The sequence below is a fragment of the Triplophysa rosa genome, linkage group LG4, assembly GCF_024868665.1.
Source record: "Triplophysa rosa linkage group LG4, Trosa_1v2, whole genome shotgun sequence".
Lineage (NCBI taxonomy): Eukaryota > Metazoa > Chordata > Actinopteri > Cypriniformes > Nemacheilidae > Triplophysa > Triplophysa rosa.
Genome location: NC_079893.1, coordinates 7,102,607 through 7,126,101, shown reverse-complemented (window position 1 = coordinate 7,126,101; position 23,495 = coordinate 7,102,607). Strand labels below are relative to the sequence as shown.

The 23,495-nt window shown below is 38.2% G+C and overlaps 1 long non-coding RNA gene across 1 annotated transcript in view; it reads left to right on the top strand.

Moving 5' to 3' along the window:
- The window catches only part of LOC130552782 (uncharacterized), a 41,760-nt gene extending 19,210 nt beyond the window's left edge, over positions 1 to 22,550 (top strand). The window contains exon 3 of the long non-coding RNA XR_008962788.1: positions 22,293 to 22,550. This is a non-coding gene — a long non-coding RNA (uncharacterized LOC130552782). The remainder of the gene's footprint in view (positions 1 to 22,292) is intronic.
- Positions 22,551 to 23,495: the final 945 nt, after the last annotated feature.

Genomic DNA, 23,495 nt, shown 5'->3' with positions numbered 1-23,495 from the left:
CTCTCAGAGAATGTATTAATTATCAATATATTGAACCGTCTGTTTATATTTTTCTAAACCCCTGTTGATAGAGTCTATTCACTTTTTTTTTGTTTACGATAAGGGAGGTATACTTGCGTTATGGATGTGACAAAAAGGACAGGTTTTTGAGAGATGACATACTTTGTAGCATTTCTGTGAATTAAAATGCACAAACCAGAAGCAATAATACCCAACAAATGTAGAAGAGCTCTTCATAGAGCATGTTAAAAAATGTACTTATGTTTAAGGATTATGGACTATTGTGGATTTGAAAAATCATTCCTTATTTTATTATTATTTTTTAATTAACTTTTAGAGAAGACGCCACAGAACAACCCTATTGGTGGGTTAACAACCCTTAAACCACCAATATTGACATCTGTAATGTTGACCAAAAATATGAATAAAATAAGTAGTAAAAAATATATACATACAGCGATACTACGGTATATGTATTTTTCCTACAGTGTGAATTAGGCTATATATTTCTTTAACACTAACCTCCAAGCTTCAGAAAAAGTGCGGCAGCTATCACTCTTGCACACACTTTCACTTCATTAGGAAATGGCCACAGTGTTGTGTTTTCGTATGGCCCACCATATAGTCTTTCCCATTGGTTTTTAAATATTTGATGCAGTTTCTCTTTCTCTGGGTGAGAGTGTGTATTTGTGTAAGTGTTGGCTAGTTGTGCCAGTGCTTTTGTTTGAATTATTTGTGTACCTATGACCATCTGAATAATTTACACATGCTGAGAGTAGCATTGTTGTGCTTGGCAGCCGGGTTGCGCTGAGGGGTGGGGGCCGCGTGCTGACTTACGGTCACATACAATGTAAACAGTGTAAGGGTTGTTCTATAAAATGTTTTTATTTTTGGTTTACTTGAGGAAAAAATAGATTTTTTTAAGATCTTTTCGGCAAGAACTTGACGACTCTATTACAAAAATAATGTTTTTAAGCATTAAGATAGGCTAAAATAATCATATATCGTTTAATCATTATATAATCATATACTAGGGATGTAACGGTATTGTAAATATCGAAGTATCGAGATAGCAAATCTTGTCGATATTATCGTGGTCGCATGACAATAGATTTTCCAGGGAAAGTGTAGTTTTTTCAGCCGAATGGAGCGAGTTGAGGGTAGAACTATAATTCCCATCAACCCATGCGTGCCCATCATCCTCTGCGCTCTGCTGCCGCCCGCTACAGATCAAATTGAGCGAAAATGGCGGATGCTGCTAGTGGCATAGAAACGGATTAACAAATTAAGCGGGTTTCCATCACTCTGGTTGTATTCGCATTTTGAAGTTTCGCATCAGAAACGAGTGATGGAAAAGCCAAATTTCGAATTAAAAACCCTTAATTCGCAAAAAGTTTTTACACTCGCTTGAGGTGGTTTTTCATTTTTGCGAAAAAGGGTTAATGCAAATAATGAGAGATGGATTTATTTGCCGAATAAATTCCTCCAAAAAGTCACGTAATTGCACTATGAGACGGCGTAACCTGACTAAACAGAGAACTGATCTTGTTTCACAGCATCAGAAATGTTGTTACGGTCATTCTTAAATGCCTGAGCAAAGTCGTCAAGTATTTCTGTAATTGCCTCTTAGAACTGTCACGACTGTGTTTCCCAAACAGCAAACATCCACAAAAGCACCACATTTATTGTGTTTCGTAATCGTCTGCTTGCGCAAGTATTATTCTATATGAAAATCATTATATTCAGTGGCTTCTCTTACTTTTCTTACTGATATTTAGTGGCAGTTTGTTAGGAAGTGAAGGTTGACTATTTGGATGGAAACGGTGCTTATTCGAAAATGTTTTATGCGATATTCCAATTTTGCGCATAAGCTAAATTCGCAACTTTGGATGGAAACCCGTTGAAGCTAAAGCGAATTATAAATCGGATGTGTGGAAGAATTTCGGTTTTCCCATGACAAGAAAGGAGAAAAGGTGACGGACAGACAAAAAACAATATGCAGACACTGCCAGACTACGGTGAAGTACAATTCGGGGAATACGACTAATGTGAAGAGCCATGTGTTACATCATCACTCCGAAAAGTTTCATGAAGATACGAGGAGCAAAACAAAAAAATATAGCGGTGAGTGAAGCAGTGAATGAGGTGAGTACCTGACTGTTTGTGAGTTGTTAAAAGTTGAACAAACTTTTTTCATGTTAATTGTTTTCATGTTTCATGTTCTCAAAATTTTTATGTTATTATGTTAGTTCCTGTTTCTTACTGACTTTACTGTTCTTTGCACTTTAAAATGACCTAATCTAAAAAAAATAAATGTGATCTTTGTTCAGTCATTGTTTAATAAACACTTCTGCCACATTTTTCCAAGTCTTCATTTGTTTTGTTTTTTCTCCTGCACAAAATTCAATAAATATCGTATCATAGTCTTCATATCGAGGTACTACGTATCGTGAAATGTTGATACCATTACATCCCTATCATATACTCATTGATATTACAGTACAGAGCACTCAAGGTCATGACACGTTTCTACAAATATTTAATTGATTATGGATTGTCCCCTTCTGAATACCTAGCAAGAAAAAAAGAAAAAAGGTTAAAAGAAAAAAGAGACAATAACTACATTTATATCTGCCTGCCCAGGTGGAAAAAGTACACTACAATACACTTTTTCTTTATTTTTCTTTACATCAAATTTCTTTATTTTCACACACTAATTTTGTACATAATATACAAAAATCATAGTAGGAAAAATTAAAATGGTAGTCTTTGTGTTTGCTTTCCTAAATTCTTCAAAATAACTCATTTTGTTCTTTAACAGAACAGAAAAATTATACAATAATTTTACCTACTATGGTAGTCAATGATGTCCCAGAAATGTAAGTTGCTAACATTTTTCCAATCTTTCTTTGTGTTTAACAGAACAAAGAAATAGGTTTGAAACATCTTGTGGGTGAGTAAATGGTGACAGAATTTAATTTTTTTGGTGAAGTATAAAACTTAAAGATAAACGTATAAGAAGATGTATAAGAAGAAGACGTGTACTTAACTGAATAGAAGTAAAAAACTATTTTTTAGTAAATTAAGTACAAAATGAATGTGTGACAATAGAGCACTTTGTGTACATTATGAAAGTGTACTTACAGTAAATAAAGTGTCCTTTTTTACCTGTATGTACAAAAATATAAATACAAAATTCAGCAGAAAAACATATTATTTATTTATGTATTTACTTTTCTATTTATTATATATTACTATTAACAATTTATTATTATTGTCTGGTTTTCCTCGTGCACGTGGCTGCTTTTTAGAACGACCAAACGACATTATGGACTGAACTCAAATATATACACATCATTAACATGCACGGAGCAAAGTAAATTTCTCTGCAGCGTTAGGCTCATCTGAATTCAGTAATTGGTAAGCATTAAGCACTGTTTAATATTCAAAAAGAGATCTCTCTTTCCCACGCTGCTTTGCTCTTAATAGTCTCCCCTCATAATTGGGGACCATCTGACCCCTTCCTCTCCCACCTCACTCATTCACACACGCATAAACACACTCCAGCGAAGACCCCTCCAGTATGGCTACCATTGTGTCTGAGGCTCCAATTAGTGGAGATGCTATAGGGGTTAACACACTCTCAGCGATGGGAGCCGTCTAAAGCACATTGTGAGGCGTTTGTGTACGTGCACATTCTCGTTAAGACCTTTGTTGTCTCTGTTTGTACAATGTAATCTTGGAGTTTCAGTGTTTAAGTGCTCGAAAACGCCCAGGCTGTCCTCACACCAATTAACACTCATTTACAAAGTGAGAAGTGTCAGTATTTTTGTACGGCCCTGATCCGGGAACCAATTTGTCCGTTTTTTTTGTGCGTCTGTCAGTGATTGGATTAACAAGTAAGATGGATAAGACATGTTTTGCCAAGTTTGTAGAGACGAAGCTGAACTTTGTCAACTTTTAACAAGATACAAAAAAAGCTACGTCTTTCAATTCCAAGACACTCATTTGGAGTCTAGTGTTGACAGGGCTTTGTTTCATCACCATATAAAAAAGAAAGCGCAGACAGACAGAGTCTCATAATGGAAAGGCCTTCATCAGCATGATGTGCACAATAAAAAAAGTACTGTCTGGTGGGTGTGGCAGAGGAAGTCACATGACCAGTCATTTGATTGGCTGGGGGAGTAAGCTTTACATTTGTTATTGCTTATACTTATTTATTCCTCCATTTTATGGACGTTATGGATTTTCATCCGGTGGACGATAAAACAGATAAAAAATCGTATTCGTCTTAAATAAATGTTCAGACTCCGAGCCCCTCTGGACTACGTATCTATATCCAGACATAAAAGGGGGTCTTCTTTTGGAAGTGTAGGGCCCTGGAGGCCTCTGGGGACCCCTGTCATATCAAAGAATCAGACTATCTGAGACCCGGGAGTTATTTTGACTTGAGAAAGTGTACAGAGGCCCCATGTGGTGCTCTGGAGACCCCCGAGGCCCCTAAGCAATATCTAGGCTCCAGAAGATCGCAGACTTCTGGAAAAAATTGTCAGGCCAAATCGTCAGGTTTTATACTGACTCTTGTTTTTTATTGTTCGTCCTTTTTACCGGAAACAATAATCAGCAGAACCGACCTGTAATTTCTCTAATAACAGTGTGTACCACTCCGAGCCGAATGAAGCCCTTCAGTTAAATGAATGTGCCTGTTTAAAGCACTGCCCTGCCTGGAAGTGTCTTGATATTTAAAGCGTACAAAAAAATCTCAGCAGTGAAGCAGGTTTTAAAATCTGTCCTCCCGGAGAACAGACCGAGCCATTTTTCTGCAGACTGATGTGCAGTCAGCGCTCAGTGAGACCAAATGAAGTTTTCCTCCATCAATGGTGCCTCGAGTGCTTTCAATCACAACACTAAACTGAAACAAATAGCCTGCCCATCTCTCTCGGTCTCTATTTCTCGCTCTTTCTCTCCCTCCTTTGAATGAGTCAATCAGGAGGCTTTGCTTGCCGTTCTCGATTAGCGGGAGCCACTTGAATGCAGCGGGAGGTTTCACATGAAAAGTGCACGTTTGCGTGAATAGCGTGCTCGTTGAAGCTCACGCGGCTGTCGTCTTTAGGGAGCGTCTGTCAATTACGTGTCTTTGACGAGGGTAATTCTCATCATCTGAGGTTCAGGAGTTGAGGGTGAAACGAGTGAGAGTGATGGAGAAGTAAAGATGCCCCATTGAGCCACTTCATCCAGGAGCCATGTGGAATTTCAAAAGCCTATCAAGCAACAAAATCTGCATCTTTGCACCTTTTTTGATGTCCCAAGATGCTCCACTATATTATACTGTATATATAATTTAGTTTTTTTTTTTATCGATAGGCTGAATTTTCAATATCAGCAGCAAACACAATCTTCTGATTAAATATACGTTTTTAACTCGGAAATAACATATTTTAGATAATATAATTGGACAAGTTTTTGTTGAATTTGACAGGACTTGTTTTCGTTTTCTATTTTTTTAAAGGATGAACTTTGTGTTTTGATGCGGTTTTTGTTCGTTTATTTTGCTAGATGTCTTTTTCAGGAAATACAAAAAAGGATTTGCTGAGTCCTTGTCTTTGTAGGTATATATGTGCACGAGACGAAAGTAAGAGAAGGCAGAGAACCTCAGGCCACGGAGCAGTTTGATTGACAGATGGTTTGATTTTTGTTTATCAACTATTCATGAGCGAGTCCGTCTGTCTCTTCTGTCCTCTCGCATTCCTTGTCTGAAACCTGAAGATGATCATTTTCTTTCTTTTTCCTCTATTAACTCTTTAACAACCCGCCTCAATTTCTCCCAATCATAACACGGAATATGCAAGTTTATTTTCAATAGCTATTCCGATATTGCGAGAGAAACAATCTGTTCGCCGCAGTCAGGACGGTTAGATGGAATAACTGTGCAAAACGTCACGTAGAAATCCTGAGGTGTTACCTGTGTGAGCATTTTTTTCCTGGAGAGTGCTTATGGTTGAGGCGAGAGAGGGGGAGAGAGCAATGAATCATTCTAAGTGATACAGCCTTGAGGCTTTGAGAAAAGCAATAATGTACCTATCCTACCAAAATGCCTGACCTAATAGGTTTGGTGTTGAATTCACTGTGAAGTGCAGGTCACTCGATAGAGCTTGCAATCTGAGAAATATGCTGTGTTCCATGAAATGGGCTCCGTGCGAAATATCCTCTATCTCAGTGATAAAACGTCTGAATATAACTAAGAATGTCAATTTGCCCCAGTTTGGAAGTGACAGGGAAGGAGGGAGCTATTTATAGCTGTTAAATGATCTTGATTCTTATTCTCGTACTGTATAGTGCTTAAATGTAAGAGAAGCTGAAGAAATGTTTTCAGATTTGACTGAGATTAAGGTTCAGATTCTGATTCACATTCAGCTAGATCGTTCAATTCCACATCTATGTGCTTCGTAATTATAGAGTGCTCTATTTTTAGAAGAGAGGACTGGAGATTTTAACGTCTTGAAAGGTGCTTTGTGTAATTTTTTGGAGGGTTTATTGACAGAACTGCAATGTAATATACAGTATATATATATATATATATATATACTGTATCAAACGATTAATCGCATCCAGAATAAAAGTTTGTGTTTACATAATGTGTGTCCGTGTATTGTGCATATTAATTTGTATTTATAAATACAAAAACATATACTTTAATGTATATATATTTAATAAAATTTTGAGATGTATTATTTATATTTACCAATGACTTAAATTACATATAAACGTTTATTCATTTTTATATTTTACATTTTTCTTAAATATATGAATGTATGTGTATGTGATTATAAACACAATGTTAATATGCACAGTACACAGACATATATTATGTAAACACAAACTTTTATTCTGCATGCGATTAATAGCGATTAATCATTTGACAGCCCTAATATATATATATACTGTATATTATATAATATATCTGTCTTCAGAGATGTCTAAAGACCTTACATAATGAAGCGTCATGGTTTTATTACCTTATGAGCTATTTCTATCTACACACACCGCGGGTCCCCTTGCATGGAATCCGCCATGTTGTTTCTACAGTAGCAGACATTTCATAAATGCATTATCTCCTTAGGCAAAGAAGCGAAAATGTGACGACATCTTAGTGCTGTGTCAGCCACCGTAGTGCTTCAAAAGGTAGGGGTGGAGTGAGTCGTTGGTTGCAATTGCAACCTCATCGCTAGATGCCGCTAAATTTCATGCACTGGACCTTTAAATTAGATTTTGATAGATTATGATTTAACCATCTGCACTTTGTTCTATACCGTATGTACAGTGTGGGGTGATGTGTTTCTAGCAGTAGTCATGTTTTAATGTTCAATTTAATAAATATGGTTATGAATTGAATTTAAATTAAGATTAAATTAAGATTTCACGTTTTAACTCGCAGTTAGATCCAACCAGATCATTATCATATTTATTTCATTGAACCATTTCATTATTATGGTCAGCTCCAGCTTCGCATATGCACACTCCATACTGATGCGGTGATCGATTTCTGACAGTTATATATACTGTATATGATCTCATTTTACTGAATTCTATAAATCAGATTTCGATTCATTCAGATGAAATCGTTCATTTGCCCATCTTCAATTGCACACTGTACTATTACAAAATGGAATGTGAATTTAGAATTTCATGAAAGACTGTGTGTAGGTGCAGAGCGTGTGTGTGTGTTCATGTTTTTATATCCCGGTGGGGACATAAACCTGAATGCACACCAACTCAATGGGGACTCGTGTCACCGTGGGAACCAAAATTGAGGTCCCCATGGGCAAAAAAGCTTATAAATTGTACAGAACAATATTTTTTTTAAATCTAAAAATTTAAAAAGTTTTCTATGATCTTTAGGTTTGGGGGTAGGGTTAGGGATATGGGATAGAATATACAGTTTGTACAGTATACAACTCATTACGCCTATGGACTGTCCCCACGGAGATAATAAACCAGACGTGTGTGTGTGTGTGTGTGTGTGTGTGTGTGCGCGCACGCGCATGCGCTTATGTTTATGTGTGTGTTTGTGCCATCCTGTATCACTCCAGTGCCACCAAGTGTCTGTTGCCATCTGCCCTTACCTGCTGTTGCTTTTCAGACAATGTCTACTTAAACCAACCACACTCAAAATCACACAAACACACACACACCACAATGACTACACAAGCACACAAACACACACTTTCAGCGCCTCATTCTCAATGGACAAATACCTGCCTTTGTATCTGTTACATCATAAACTCATTTTACCCCATCACATACACATGTTAGTCTATACTCCTGTGTTACCTAACAAATCGAATACTCCCTCCAGTGCACAAACTCATTCATACAGCCTACCCAGCCAATGCCCTTATGCACCCAAGTCTGTTTATATCACCCCATTTTGTATACATACAGAGAGAGAGAGAGAGAGAGAGAGAGAGAGAGAGAGAGAGAGAGAGCGAGTGGGCTGGATTGAGTGTCTTTTGGCCTGTTTTATAGGCAGCATATTGTTGAATCATACTGATTCACCTTTTCTCCTGCAGTGTTTTCCACTAGCACATCCTGTACCCTTCCATTTCACACCCTATGTTCACATGACCGTCCATCCGGTCCACATAGGTTAAACCGTGTATTAAATATGTGCAGTGTGTCTTTGCTTGGTTTAGAAATGGAAGATATTTTGAGCAAAATTGTGGGACGACATCGTCATATGCTGGAATATGTGTTAAATAACTGGCTGGTTATTGTGTGAGATTATACAGATATCTTCTGTTTAATGTCATGGAGGATTTTCAAGTAATGTAGAGGTGTTTTTCTTACATTCATTGTTCTCTGAACTTATTGTTTGTAAATAAAAACAACACTTCAGACTTTAGCTGCTTACTAGGCAACAATAAACTGTGATACTGAGCCATTATATTAAAGGACCAGTGTGTAATTTTGTAAAAAGAAATCTTGCTTTGCTTTCCAGTAAATATATGTAGAGTTCTTGAAAGAAGAAAAGCTAACAAAATCTAGGGTTTACTAAGGGATAAAATTGGATAAAGGATAAAAATAAACCATTATCCTTTTGAAACAAGTACACGTTTCTGATCCTGTTGGCAAATATATTATACACTTCTAGCATATCTTGTTTTAAGGCAGTTTTTTACTTGGAAAAACAAGACAAAATAAGCCTAAGAACATATTTGTTTGCAGTGTACTCATTTGGGATGGCCACGGAGAGGTTGAAACCTCCTGTTAGGTTTCTATCTATCGTGGCCAAACATTGACACCAACAGCAGTTCTGACCAGAACAAACACTGTTTCGGCCTGTTTCTATCTGCAGTTTATATTTGTGGATGGATTTACAGTAACTGGACCACTTTGAGTGGGATGTCTTAAAGCCCACACAGGACTAAGCCAGGCTAAAGCGGGCCAAACCAGACCAGCAGTGCACAGTCAGGCCTTTTATCCCACGCCCGATCCGATACAGCTGAAGGATTGCAAAAAAATGCTTAATTTGGAAACTCATTGCAGTCATTTAAATGTTAATGGGCTTTTCTTCTTTTAAAATCACCTCGCTAACTGTATTATTGTGCAAATGAACCTTCTCGCGCTCTCGCTCTATCACTCCTGCCTCTTATCAATCCACTCTTAAGTGCTAAAACGTTTACTTGTTGGCCCATAATTGGATTTCCCTGACTGAAGAACAGCAGGTGCAGAACTTCTCCTTCAGTCAGAGTTTTTGGTGGAATGTTGTTCTCTGTGGCAGGTCGCGTTGTTTGTTTTGTATTGTTGCACTGTCCGATGGCGTCCCCAGGAGAGGTTGGCGAGCAGACGTGCGCATATATCACTTGAAGCAGCCAGCTTAATCAATATCCAACCAATCAATTTAAATATCGGGAGGTCTGGGGTTTGTATAAGCTCCAGCTACGGGAATCAACAAATCCCTTTGTGCAGACGCAAGTTTAGAGAGGAGGAAACCATGGGACGATGTTTTGTTGTTGTTGTGGTTGTGCATTCAGCAACATGCAAATGGCCATGCAAGGCTTACTGTCAGAATCCATTTTCTTGTTTCCTATTTTTACTTTCTTATAAACTAGTACAGTAATGTTGCAACCAGATATTATTTCAATTGAAATGTGTTTGTTCGATGTGGTCACTAATTATAGATAGGCTACATAAAGGTCTAGGGCTAGTCAACTGGCGGCCCGCCAATCATGTTGACCTGCCTTAACATTTCAAATAAGACGCCACATCTTTGACAGTCCAAAACGCTGCTACATTCAATATAAAAGTAATTCCCACGGCTCATAATGATATACTGACGTCTTATGAAGTGATTTGATCGGTCTGTCCAAGGACTTAATGTTATTTACAACGTTATAACAAGCAATCCACAGCCTCAGTCAATAGATCGCGTCCCAAAACGCGTCTTGTGCCCTTGAAAGTAAGTGCAGGAAGGTTACACCACATGAACGGTTGTCTCAGATAAGGGGAAAACGGTGTTGTTATTATTACTGCATTTATTGTGTATGAAAATACAGCTATATTTATTGGAAACAGTCCATCTCCTTCCAGAACTCGCGCTACAAAGGATCTGCCCTTAGTGTGTGGGGCACATGAATGCGATTGGATTCACCCGAAGATGCGATAATAGCGTTCAGTTTCTTGCACAGATCAGTTGAATGGCTTTATAAGACGCTAATTTAACGTCACAAGGGGCAGAAATGACTTCTGTGTTGAAAAAAACGTGTGTTGCGTTCTTGAAAAAACAATGCCACCCACATCTTGGATTGACTGGGGAACTGGGGGTGAGTCATTTACCAGAAATTTCATTGTTTAATGAACACATTAAGAAATATAAAATACAACTAAAAAGACAATATCCATTTAATTAAATTTCATGAAAAGGCAAAAATACTGGATGCAATATTTATGTGCATGTTTTAATATATGACCTATTTAATATATGACCTACGAAAGGTGATTGGGCTTTCTCGGTGGCTGCTCCCAGACTTTGGAACAGTCTTCCTCTCAATATTAGATCTTCCCCTTCTGTCTCCATTTTCAAATCTTCCCTAAAAACATATCTGTATTCTGAGTGTTTTAATTGAAGGTGTTTATATCTTTACATATGTCTCTATGGTTTTGATCCAGTGTGCTAATTTTGCTTTTGCATTTAATTTTCTTTTAAATAGTATTTTAATATATCTGTACAGCACTTTGGCTACAACTTCCGTTGTTTGAAATGTGCTTTATAAATTAATAAACTAAACTAATCTAAACTATAAGTAACAGCAACTTAGCATTTATGTCATTTAGTTCTCGTGGGTGAGCACTGTTGTCTGACTGACCTGTAACAACTGCCACGTCTAGCGTGCGAGAGAGAGAAACGGGTACAAACAGGTCACCGAGAGAAAATGGAGGTTTTATGTACCTTTCAGTTGTATTTTCCAATTTAATTTAATTCTGTCCACTTTAATATAAGCTCCTGTATCTCCTTTCCTCATATCGATCAGGTTCTGATCCAATGACCTGCTTCGTGTCTCTGGAGTCAGTGAGTAATATGATATCTGACGCCGAGCTGCTGGTGGACAATGCGGGATGAAGCCCTGTGATCCATGCTGTATTGGCATATCTGCCTCCGCAGGTGTGTGTGTTTTGTGTGTTTGTAGGCATTTGAGCGCGCCCGGTTAAATGTGCATGCACTACCATATCTGACTCTGGCAATATGGTGTCCGGGTCCCCGAGAAAGCAGATATAGCGCGCACACAGCGGCCACTGAGTCATTGCTGTGTTTCTCCGCTGTTTGATCTGATAAGGTAGCTGCTGAGGACAGCAGAGAAAAAACGCGAACATATTTCTCCTCGCCGCATGCTGTCTGCGGCCGGGCTGTGCCGAGCGTGTGTGATGCATTTGTGCCGGACTGATGGGGGGATATCAGCGTCGGCCAGCGTGGATATTACAGATGACAACCTGAGATGAGAGAGCAGACATGTGATGTGGACCTGCCGTGCTGGTCAATTTGGTTGATGAAAAAAATGTGTTTTTCAGTTTTTGTGGGGTTTTTTGAAGGGGCTTTTGCCACGCATTGACAGATTTGGTAGAGAGAGAGAGAGAGAGAGAGAGAGAGAGAGGGCCACGGAGAGTTGAGGGAATAAGTAGGGTGACCATATGAGCCATTTCTCCAGTCGCATTTGTCGACCGCATACGTCATCGAGGTTCTCACATTTCAGTAAAAAAGAATCATAAAATTAACATTTAACATCGCTTAAGACAAATAATCATTGTAGTTCAATGTAGTCATTCTTACCTTGAAATATAACGGCTGCCTTTATAAAATAAAACCTGAAATAATAAACCTCGATGACGTGTGCGGTCAACAAATGCGACTCCCGGAAGACGCATCCGAATCCTGGCAAGGACGCGCGTGTCCGGGAGAAATGGCTCATATGGTCACCCTAGAATAAGATAAGAACACAACCGTGGCTGAATGTTTGGAATTGAAACTGCGTTTGTCTCGAGCGTGTGCACTAAGCACTAGGCCACATTCACAGGAAACATATTTTTCCTCAAAAACACATCTGTCTGTTTTTTCCTAGGAGAAATTAAAATAGAAAAGTAAGACAACTGTTGACATAGTAAACTTGTAAATAACGGTTGAAAAATGCTCAGAGAATTTGGATTTGGAAGATTTTGATGAAAAAGTTCATATTAAAATCTCTGATGTGTGATGGCAGATTTGGATGTCTGATCTCTTAATTGTTTTATAGCTTTTTGTTTTAGGAAAAAATGTAAACGCTAAAATATCAAAATGAACTTGTTTTATTTGCATGTTCCAGGTGTTACTTTGAATGATTCGTCATTGCACATTATTCTAAAGCTAAAAATATTGTTTTGTCTTTATAATCTTCATCAAAATGTAATAATTTCAAGGATGTTTCCAATGTCGTGTTCTGATATCATCAAGCCTTTTTTAAAGTCTTCTGATCAACATTAAATGACTAAGTCAAACGTTTCCACAATCCAATCAATTTTTAATTAAATTTTTTTTTTTTTTTTTAATTCACTCAGATGTGCGTCACATTACGGAGTTGTACTGGGTTGTGAAGGCCGTTTCATGTTGACATAAAAGAGATCTCATTTGTGATAGTTTTTCCTACAAGCTTCTGCGCCAGACTGTTTTGGGCCCAGACTGCTTGCTTTGATTTTGTGAATGAAATCGATCTTGTTTTCAGATATTATGATTTCAACAGGACTTAATCTTTTAGCTCAAGGCCTCTCGATGACATGTTACGTGTACGGCAGTTCAGAGCAGATAAACCACCTTGTTCCTGTACAAATCTGTGATACTTGATTCGTTTGAACCAAACTGAGCGAGCTCACAGGACTTTGAGGTTCCATTGTTCCTCAGTGCCAACACAGAATCTCCTTTCTGGCCAATCTCAGAGGAACTGACTTCAGGTCAGCGTAGCATACTGGAGAAGCATCATGGTCCATCAATCACATCCTGGCTTCTCATTTTGGACAGCTGACAGGGGAACTGCATGGCCATCTGTGATGTCACCACACATTCTGAGTGACGGGCAAAGCAGTTATGCACACATGAACGCACACACACGCATATGTCTGCACGCAGTTGTCTGTCCAGAAATCCCTCTTTGCTGTCAGTCTTCATTGTGTCCATTTACAGTTTCCCCGCTCAGAAAACCAAAAAAGGAGCGTCTGGTTCACTTGTCACTGTCTGCTAGTGTGAGTGAAAGGGCTGGGAGAAGAATATAACCCTACAGCTTAAAAAAGTAAAAGAGTAAAAAAAAAGAGTTTTAAAAGAGTACATTTGTGTTGTGTTTCCTCAAATATGACAAAATAAATGGATTGGATACATTGATAATTGGTTTATTAATTGAAATATAAATCATTAAATGATTGCCAAATAAATTGGTATATTTAATTATTGATTTATTGAAATAATTATTCATTTAATGACTACAATTGGAGTACTTTGGTCCTATATTTCTTGTTTTTGCAGGTACAACTTTGATTGTTTTGCTTGTAGTCAATGTGTCTCATGTGCAGCTGCTTTGTAACAATGAAAATTGTAAAAGCGCTATATAAATAAAGTTGAGTTGAGTTGAGTATACCACGATTCGCAATGATAAGCTTATAATAATGATTATCATTGTTAATTTATTTTAATAATGAAAGTTTTGCTATTGGTTACAATTTCACAGGAAATGTCAGTATGGGGTCATTTGACTTGAACCCAAGTTAATCATGAAGTAGAGTAACCTGTCATTTTATGTTTCAAAACCGTTGGTCGAACATTAGGTAGCCTACCGCGCAGCTTTAAAGTGTTCTGGGTTACTCTCAATCGAGCATTTGTGGTACAAAACTACAAAACTTTACTTTTGTCACGTGCAGCCCCATTTTCATTCTCAAACCCTGTTACTAGGGATGTAACGATTCACTCAGCTCACGATGCGATGCGATTCACGATTCTGATCTCACGATGCGATTTATTCACGATTTATTTTTAAAAATGAGTTGAAACAGATTAGAAATGAACAACTTCCCTTGCATTATTTCTTAAATGCTTCACGTTTCTTTGCATAATAAAATAATGTTTTATTTCAAATAACAAAACTAAACTGCGATTTTATAACAAATTAATAATAGAAAAAGTCTCTTTAATATAAACAAACTAATACTGTCTGAGCTTTTCTTGGATTTTTTTGCATTAAAGAAATATCAGCATCCACGTTTAGGTTTGCAGTGAAAATAGCGGCCCCTGCTGTTCAAAAAATGTATTGCGATTCAGTTCAAGCCTCAACCGAATTGAATCGTCACTCATTACAATTTCATTCAACCGGCTCACGGTGAATGGTTACATCCCTACCTGTTACTACCAAATATTGTATTTCACCCTGCAAACTAAATCAAGAATAGGCTTTTCTCGTTAAAATGTTTGCTATAACACGTTTCAGACACGAGAAAAAAGTAAACACCTGTTTTAGAGAATTACAGTCATCCTAATCTGTGTTATGCTTTGTAAACCACAAGCTAAACCGCATTAGCGGCGCATCGCGATAGCAGCGAAACGGCAGATGATTTTTGAGTTTCTGTCAGTCGTGTGTTAAGCACTTGTTTCGTGAGGAATATGTATCTTGTCACTCACATAAGGATGATGCGCTCGCATGTCACATCGCATTTTTCATACCGCGTTGTGTTCCGTCGAGTTTCCCTCCCATTCCTGACGAAGCCGAGCTCGTACGCAACGCCTCCGCCTGTCTACCTGTCTGTCTCTTTTTCTCCGGCATGCGGGTTAAAGGGTGACAGGTGAAAGGGGCCTTATTGCTCGGTAAGCTGTGTGTGTTGACGTGTGTGAGTGGTCTCTGTTCGGGGGGCTAATCCAGACAGCGTGAACCTAAGCGGCCCGTGAGTGGAGACACGGTTGCGCTCCACGGTCTCCTGTTTAAACAGGTTTAATCCAGAACACCTCCTGTCAGCTCTGTATGTTATGATGAGAGCCCCGACCCTGCTGCAGGCAACAGCAGAATCAGAGAGGTTTATGTTCCCTGCTTGGATATGACCTGCTCATTCTGTTAGCATGGATTTTAGATGGACGTATTCATGTATTATGATGAAATTAGGGTGGTAATTTGGTAGTATATGAAAAATAACATAATTGATTACATAATTGGTTATATATGGATTGCTGTGGAACAGGCCAGTGATAGGCTTCTGCTTTATGTTCAATTATGAAGAAAGCACTGACTTCTAAAGTCGTCTTTTGTCTGTTTAGTGAATACAGTACACTGTATTCAGTGTTTGATGTTGATGAATGCAGTTAATAAATCAGCATATCATGTAATTATTGTGATTAAAACATTTTAATCGAATGACAGTTCTAATTAAAATTGTGAATTAGATACGCTTTGCAAGTTAAGATGTGTTTTATGTTTAAATGGAAATGCAACAAATTAAATAGCAAACTTGTTTTATAAATTATGCCGATTTGTTTGATTATAGCAGGGCATCTTAGATTCCCTGTGTGTGTGCGTGCGTGCGTGCGTGTGTGCGTGTGTGCGCGCGTGTGTGTGTGTTTATGTACAAGTTTATGTAACCGTTGGTAAACTTGAATGCGACTAAGTTACTTGACCCATTCAACAAATTGTTTATTAAGTAAATTAATATACAATAAAATTCAACAAATTGTTTATTTAATAGTATAACATAATAAAATATTAATATTAATTCATATGAATGTTAATTAAATTAGATCTAAATAGTTATTTTATTAGCCACTAGCCAGACCGATCAACAGACAACACAATCATTGCAATTCGTAAACATTTTACAAGGTGGCTTATTCGCATGAAATCGTAGTGTCATTCATGTTTTCATACAATCTGCTTAGACCTCAGTGATACAAGGTTTAGGGGTGGGGCTTAATTGGTTCATTTTCAGACTTCTGCATTATTCATACCGTACAAATTCATACTAAAGTAAAGGCTATTTTACACCGATCCAACAAACGCCAACACCAACAAACTGCATTGTGAATTAGCCTTAAAATGTACATTTACTTTTTCGATATCAGTTTGAAAGTGACCTCACTAATATAGTAACAACCGAATATGTGTTTTTCTCTTAGAAAACTATTTCAAAACTTTCCCCCCTTACTTTTTCTTTTGAAATACTGCACACCCTACAAAGTAGAATCTGTTGTTCACACAGAAGTTGATGTGGCATACTGATCTATTGCGTTACCTCTGCTTTTGTGATGCTAAACAAATTGTTACGCACCTCCAGAAATCAGCCTCTCAATTTGAATAGACGCAGTGATAAATGAACTCTTTTTTTAGTGTTTCATCTCGCTTGGTAAAGCAAAACTGTATGAAAGTTAAATGGAAACCGTCAATGAGCTTTTCGAATCATGCCTATTTAAATATGAGCGAAATTGCGATAAGTTGAGTTAAAGTGGACTTACATCCTCTTGAATTAGCATCTGTTCCTTTGTCTTTATTTTAAATCCTCTGAAAGCAATAGTTTGGCTTGCTTTTTCATTTATACCTTCCTTTCTCGAAATTTGCGGCAACCAAAAAAAAAACATATTTAAATATGCACAAGACGTAGTTGTTTGTTACATTTTGAAAAGTAAATGCACTATGATATATAGATCTCCGTGGATGAGACCTTTAATAGACTAATTGATGATCAATATCAAGTTTTATGAGTTATGGGCATCCTTTCTTACAAAAAGCTTTCTCCATGCATATGGGGACATCAGTTGGGTGCAGAAATAATCTAATTTCTCTTTGGTCCCTAGAGACCTAGTGTGATGTCTGCATAGGTACATGCCAAATTAGTCACAAAAGAGTGAAAAGCAGCCCTGTTCACTAGTTCAGCCAGAAAGAAGGCAAAGCGGTCATGAGATGTGAGTGCGCTTGGGCTCTTTGTCATATGATACTCCACCGTCGACCATATGCCTCGCTCGAGACAGAGAGTGCACTGTTTTTTACTCTTTTATTTCTTTCACATAGAAATTGGTGGTTTGTTGGTCCATAGTAAAAAAGAAAAGACCTTCAGACACTGTATCCAAACATACTGCAGTACAGTTGCTTAGTGTTTGAATAACAAATTGCAAGAACAAGTGATGCATTTATACAAAAAGAAGTCAGGCCTTTCTAGAGCCACTTAAGAGCCGATCATTTTTCAAACTTTCCATGTTTTTTTCCTTTTTAAAGGGATAGTTCACCCAAAAATGAAAATTATGTCATCATTTACTCACCCTCTTGTCATTTCAAACCTTTATGACCTTCTTTCTTCTGCAGAACACAAAAGAAAGTTGGTAACCGAACAGTGCCGGCACCCATTCACTTCTATTGTATGGACACAAAACCAATGCAAGTGAATGGGTGCCAGATAACAACATTCTTCAAAATATCTTCTTTTGTTTTCTGCGGAAGAAAGAAAGTCATACAGGTTTGAAATGACAAGAGGGTGAGTGATGATGACAGAATTTTCATTTTTGGGTAAACTATCACTTGGCTTGACTTGGCTCCTTGTGACATTTTTCAACTACGTAAACAATGCGTTGCCGATCATTTAATTGGATATTTAGACAAGTTACATACTTATAAAAGTGATAAAGGAAGTATTAGACAGTTTAGTTCATCTCGTCCTTCCTTTTTATTCAACTCTAAATGAATGTAACTTTTTTAGGAGAATGTTCTGCTAAAACTGTGTGCTGATTTAATCTCCCGTAAAGTGATGAACTTTTATAACTTTCACCGTTCTGTAATAACATTTTTCTTTTCTTGCTGTCAGCTTGATCAAGCTGTACCAGATAGCATTAACCTTGATCCTCCTGTGATAACAGGGCGATTTTAACCTAGCACTTTGATAAATACATAAAAATGTCATTCTTATATTTTATAAGTCACTTTTACCTTTGATGGGACGGTAATAAAACGTTGTGTTATTTTATTTTTATTAATAACGAATCCGTAAGACTTTGGATTGACTGCAAATCTCTGGCACAACACGCTGTCACGTTTAAAATTAATGTCCATTTTAAAGCATATTTCATTTTAATCACCACAATCTGCTTCTGATTGCAGATAATTTTTTTAGGCTGGTAGATTAAATTAAATATAACAACTCCAGCAGTCTCATTTGAATTATAAGCATTTCAGCAGCGGGAGACGGTGTAGCAGTATTTATAGTGCTCTATTACAGATATTACATCCTGAACCAGACATGCATGAAGATTAGTTTAGACAGTGATCCCAATTTCAGTGACTAAGAGTAATTAAAAAACCGTGTGTGCAATTGTGTGTTTGTGTCACTGTGTGTTTTAAAGAGTAAATCCTTTGAGTTCCATGAGGTTTTCATTATTATAATACACACAGTTCACACACGTTGCAATCTCTAAATGTGATTCGGGAGATCAGGCTGATATGTAAGGCGCTTCATTGTTTTAATGGACACATTAAACAACTTAATTTTTGAGCTTATTTTTTTCTGTGAACATAATCATTAAAGTACATTTAATTTACAGATAACAAAAGCTTCCAAACAACATAATCGTTCACTGATTTTCCCCATGCGTATGAAAGTGTTTAAAAACAAATTAGCCACCCTTATTAATATCTGGGTCGCTCCTGTTGTGCAGGACTCTTTGAACTTTTTTTAATGAATATTCTTGTGTTTTACTGTTAGGTCAGTGTTTCTATGAAAGGTTATCTGTTTAGAAATATGTGAACATCTGAACCGGGAAGAAATAAAGACCATAGCCATTGCTCAATTTCTCAAACATTTATAATACTTTTATTTTTTCTAATAGCAATGTTTGTGCTGCTGTTTTTCACCCAAAAAATATGTCAGTGGTGAGACAAACTCAGACAGGAACAATCTTTATATTAATTTACAAATATCTGTATTGTTTAAGGTGAATAAGAGACTAGTTTTCCTTATATATTTCATCATTGAGGATTTCTTTAAAAAAAGTCTAAAAATCTCGTCTCGTTCTCGTGAACTCAGTCTCGTGTCTCGTGTCTCGTGTCTCGTCTCGTGGGATAAGTGTCTCGTCACACCCCTATCAGTTTCCCTTTAAGTCTGTGTTATACAGCCAATCAAAAACAGCAATGACAAAAAATAATAAAAATAGATAAAAATAAAATAATGATACTGCACTTCTAATCAAAAGTAAAGTAAAAAAATACTCATTATTGATTAATGAAAATAGCAAACTTTCAAAAATATGGAATAACACAAACTACTTATGTTTGGATATTGTCATGTTTTTTTGTGATGCTCTCAAGCTATAGCGAGCAGGTCACAAATTTCTTGCATTTACCACTCAAAAGATTGGCTCAAAAATGTCTTTCGTCCCATGAGCCACGAGTTTTCAGATCTCACACTTCCATGGGGCCATTCACCAAGCAAGTAATCACCATTGAAATGACCGTGTAGCTTCCTCCACCATGTGTAATACACCTCCCTGGCGAACCCCCACCCCCAAAAAGCTGCCTTCGAAAGAAATGGCGATTTTATGTCCCGCTCATTCAGTTCTGCCACTGAAACCATCTTTTCCTTCCCTCAATAACCGTTTCCCGCATCTCCCCTCGACCATCCTGAATAACTTCAATTTCCGACTATTACGCTGACAAAAGCTCCCGCAGGATGACAGCGGCAAAAATCCGAACCGAGAGCAGGAGAGCTGGTGTCATCAGCTCTCCGGTCACAGATTCCTCATGTCAAAATGACCCACAGTGAAAGTATGCTCTCTAAAGAGCCCCGGCATCGGAGACAGAGGGACATATCATATGACCAAGCAGGGTGGTTAATTTGCTCTTTGAAAATGGAATGGCCCATTGGGGCTTAGTTAGGGGAAGAAAGAAAAACTTTGTCTGTGTGATGATCGGAACACAATGTCGTCTTTGTGCTCTCGGGTGGGAGCTTTAAATGCGGCTGAAGAGCGTGCAGGCGGAAAAAAAGCGGTGATGAGATGAAAGGAAATTATTAACATCCAGAGGCGGAGAGAAAAGCTGTAGCGTGAAGAGAACGCAAAGCAGTGTCTTGCTGATCTTTTACACACAATAATCCAATATGGCAATAATTATATCAAGAACAAACATACTTAAAAGATCTTTTTTAATGTACATGAATTAAAGTGATAGTTCACCCAAAAATGACAATTCTGTTATCATTTACTCACCATCTTGTCATTTTAAACTTGTATGACTTTCTTTCTTTTGCAGAACACAGAAGAAGATATTTAGAAAAATTGTGGTAACCATTCACATATACAGTATAGACACAAACCCAATGTCAGATGAGAGAATTTTCATTTTTGGAAAAACTGTCATTTAACTTCTATTTAACATAAGAAAGAATCATCAGATTGAACTTCTTTCTATTTTGTTAACAACACAAAATGCAAAAAATGTAGGCATTATAAAATCAATTTGTATTTTATGAAACAAATCAAACTTCTATCTTAATGAATTATGCTATGCAGTAATAAACAAAATGTAAACTCTGCAAAATGTTTTGTCACAAACTCAATTGACAGGCAGTAACTGCACAAAAATTATGCTTTGTTTTAATAATATGAATTATGAAACCTCCAGCACACACCGATGTGAAACAAAAATCTTTATAACAGCTTAACTTATAAATTGCTTAACTGCTCATTGGAATTCATTTTAATATATCACATCTGATTATGTGTCCCGAGTTAAGACTTTCCGTCACGCTTTGCTAATGATGTACAATAACATGTTCCATATGGTTAATGAAGTGCTGTGAATATCTTTGCGGTGTTATACACAGGAGAAAAAGAAAAAAGAGAAAGAGAAAAAAAGGAATATTCATAGGTGCAGTGGTCTAATTAAAGATGGCTTTTAATCGCTCTGGGACTGAGTCAAAAGGCTCTGAAATAAGAAAAAAAAACTTGAATATAGAGAATAAAAGCTGTGTATATGTAGCATGCTAATGCAGGTGGAAGACGTAGTGCCACTGATCAATGCGCCCCTTCGAGATGAGGACACTAGAATCAGTGAGGAAAATGTTTTGAGTACAATCAAATTGGCCCTGAAAACTTCCCACTGGACTAAAAGACCTGTTGGACCATCTTTGTAAGACATAGACCTTGACTAAGCCGGTGGACACAGATTTAATGCTGACTAGCTTGACCACCTTAAGCTGGTATGACCTGTTTTCTTCGGCAGCAAATGCAACATGTCACAGAATTAATCAGAATCATCAATTAAGTGCATCCACCCACTCAACCAAACACATCCACCGAGCTTTAAGCATTAAACTGTGAATTTTCATCCCCTCCGGGTCTCCCGCTTTGCTCCCCTTTGCTCTCGCCAACGTTAGGTCGCGTTAAAAGCAAGGTGACGTGAGGTTGGCACAAAATGTTATTTGGTCCGTGCACGTGAGGGTACATTTGCGCTACAGAGCTTGATGGAGTAGAAGTAGGCCAATCTCAGCGTGCGCATAGACGTTACAGCAGGTTTTTGCCAGGGGCGAAAATCAAGCACAGCCTTCTCAGTTAATAACGCTCCAGGAGCCAGGCAGGAGAGAGATCAGACCTGATGCCCAGGCAGGGAGCTAAGCGTGCCGGGGGGGTCGGGGGCGGAGGGCAGGGTGCGAGGCAGGGGGTTGGGTGCCGACGCTCCAAAAACTGTTGTGTTTGAACTAAAGGGTGGCCCAAGGGGTCAAATAATTTGTTGTATGCCACTTTTGCTTTTTCTCCCTTCACTTAGCAGACCGCCCCGCGAGCACACGGGGGAACGCGGCCTGAAGGCACTAACAAGGATCCAGGGCCAACTGGGGGAACTGCGCTTGTGCTGTTATCCAACTAATGAGTCTGCGAGGAGAAGAGAGAAATGAGGATGCTTTAAGAGCTTTTTAAACTAGCATGATAAGAGGCCGTGTTTGTGCCGGCAATTTGGAGCGTGTTCGTGTATCTGTTTGTTTCTTCAGCTATTGTGTTTGTGTTACTGAGCGGACCTATTAAAAGATTAAAGTGCCACAAATTTCTTTTCGCATTTGTGTTTCTGTCAGTTATTTGTGCCCCGACTCTTCTGTGTGTGTGTGCGGGTAATTGTTTTATATCTTGGTTTATTTGCACAGCTCTTTGCAGATGTGTTTGTGCGCTACGTGCCCCAGTGTGACGGCCCTTTTCAAATGCCTTGTTTTCTTTCTGCTCATTTTTCTTATCATTCTGACTCTTTGGCTGCTCTTCACCTTCGCTCCGCTTGCTCTCTTTTCTCTTCCCTCCCCTCAGGGAACTGTTAACCTTTGTCATTCCCTTATTGGCCTTGGGCTGCGATTACCACGAAACGGTGCGAACCCCCTGTTCACTAAAACGAGCATGCTAGCCAGTGCTAAAGCACTGCCACATGCCCTAGGCTAAAGGTTATTTTGTGGCACACACACAAACATTAGTACCCCTCGCTGCAAAACAATCATGGCGACCGGTTCGGACAGTGGCGCGCTAGCGGCAGCAGATGAAATATGCGTGTGTTACTGAGATAAGCTAGGCAATTAATGATCTGGCATTAGCGTGGAATGAAACCACCTGTTGTAGGCCATTGTGGAGATACGAGGCTCAAGAATGAGCAAAAATATAATTTCCAGTACCTAAACATACAATGGCGTTCAGTCCAGACAGATTCTGAATGTCTTTATAATGACAAATTGGCTCCCCGGTCAGATACAATCTCACAAACAATGCTTTTGACAATCAGCTTGAAGTCTGGAACACATTGTAGCTTACTCTGGCCAAGAACTGCTCATTTAGACAGGAAGTTGTCATCAATTACATCGAGGGGCTGTAAATCTGTAATTGATGGTAGCATGGCTACATTGTGGTTGCTCATTCAGATAATGGCACAACAGTCTCGGCTGTACAGGGGAAAGTCTTGGGTAGACTTGGTGGTCAGAATTTCCTATCACCATAAACC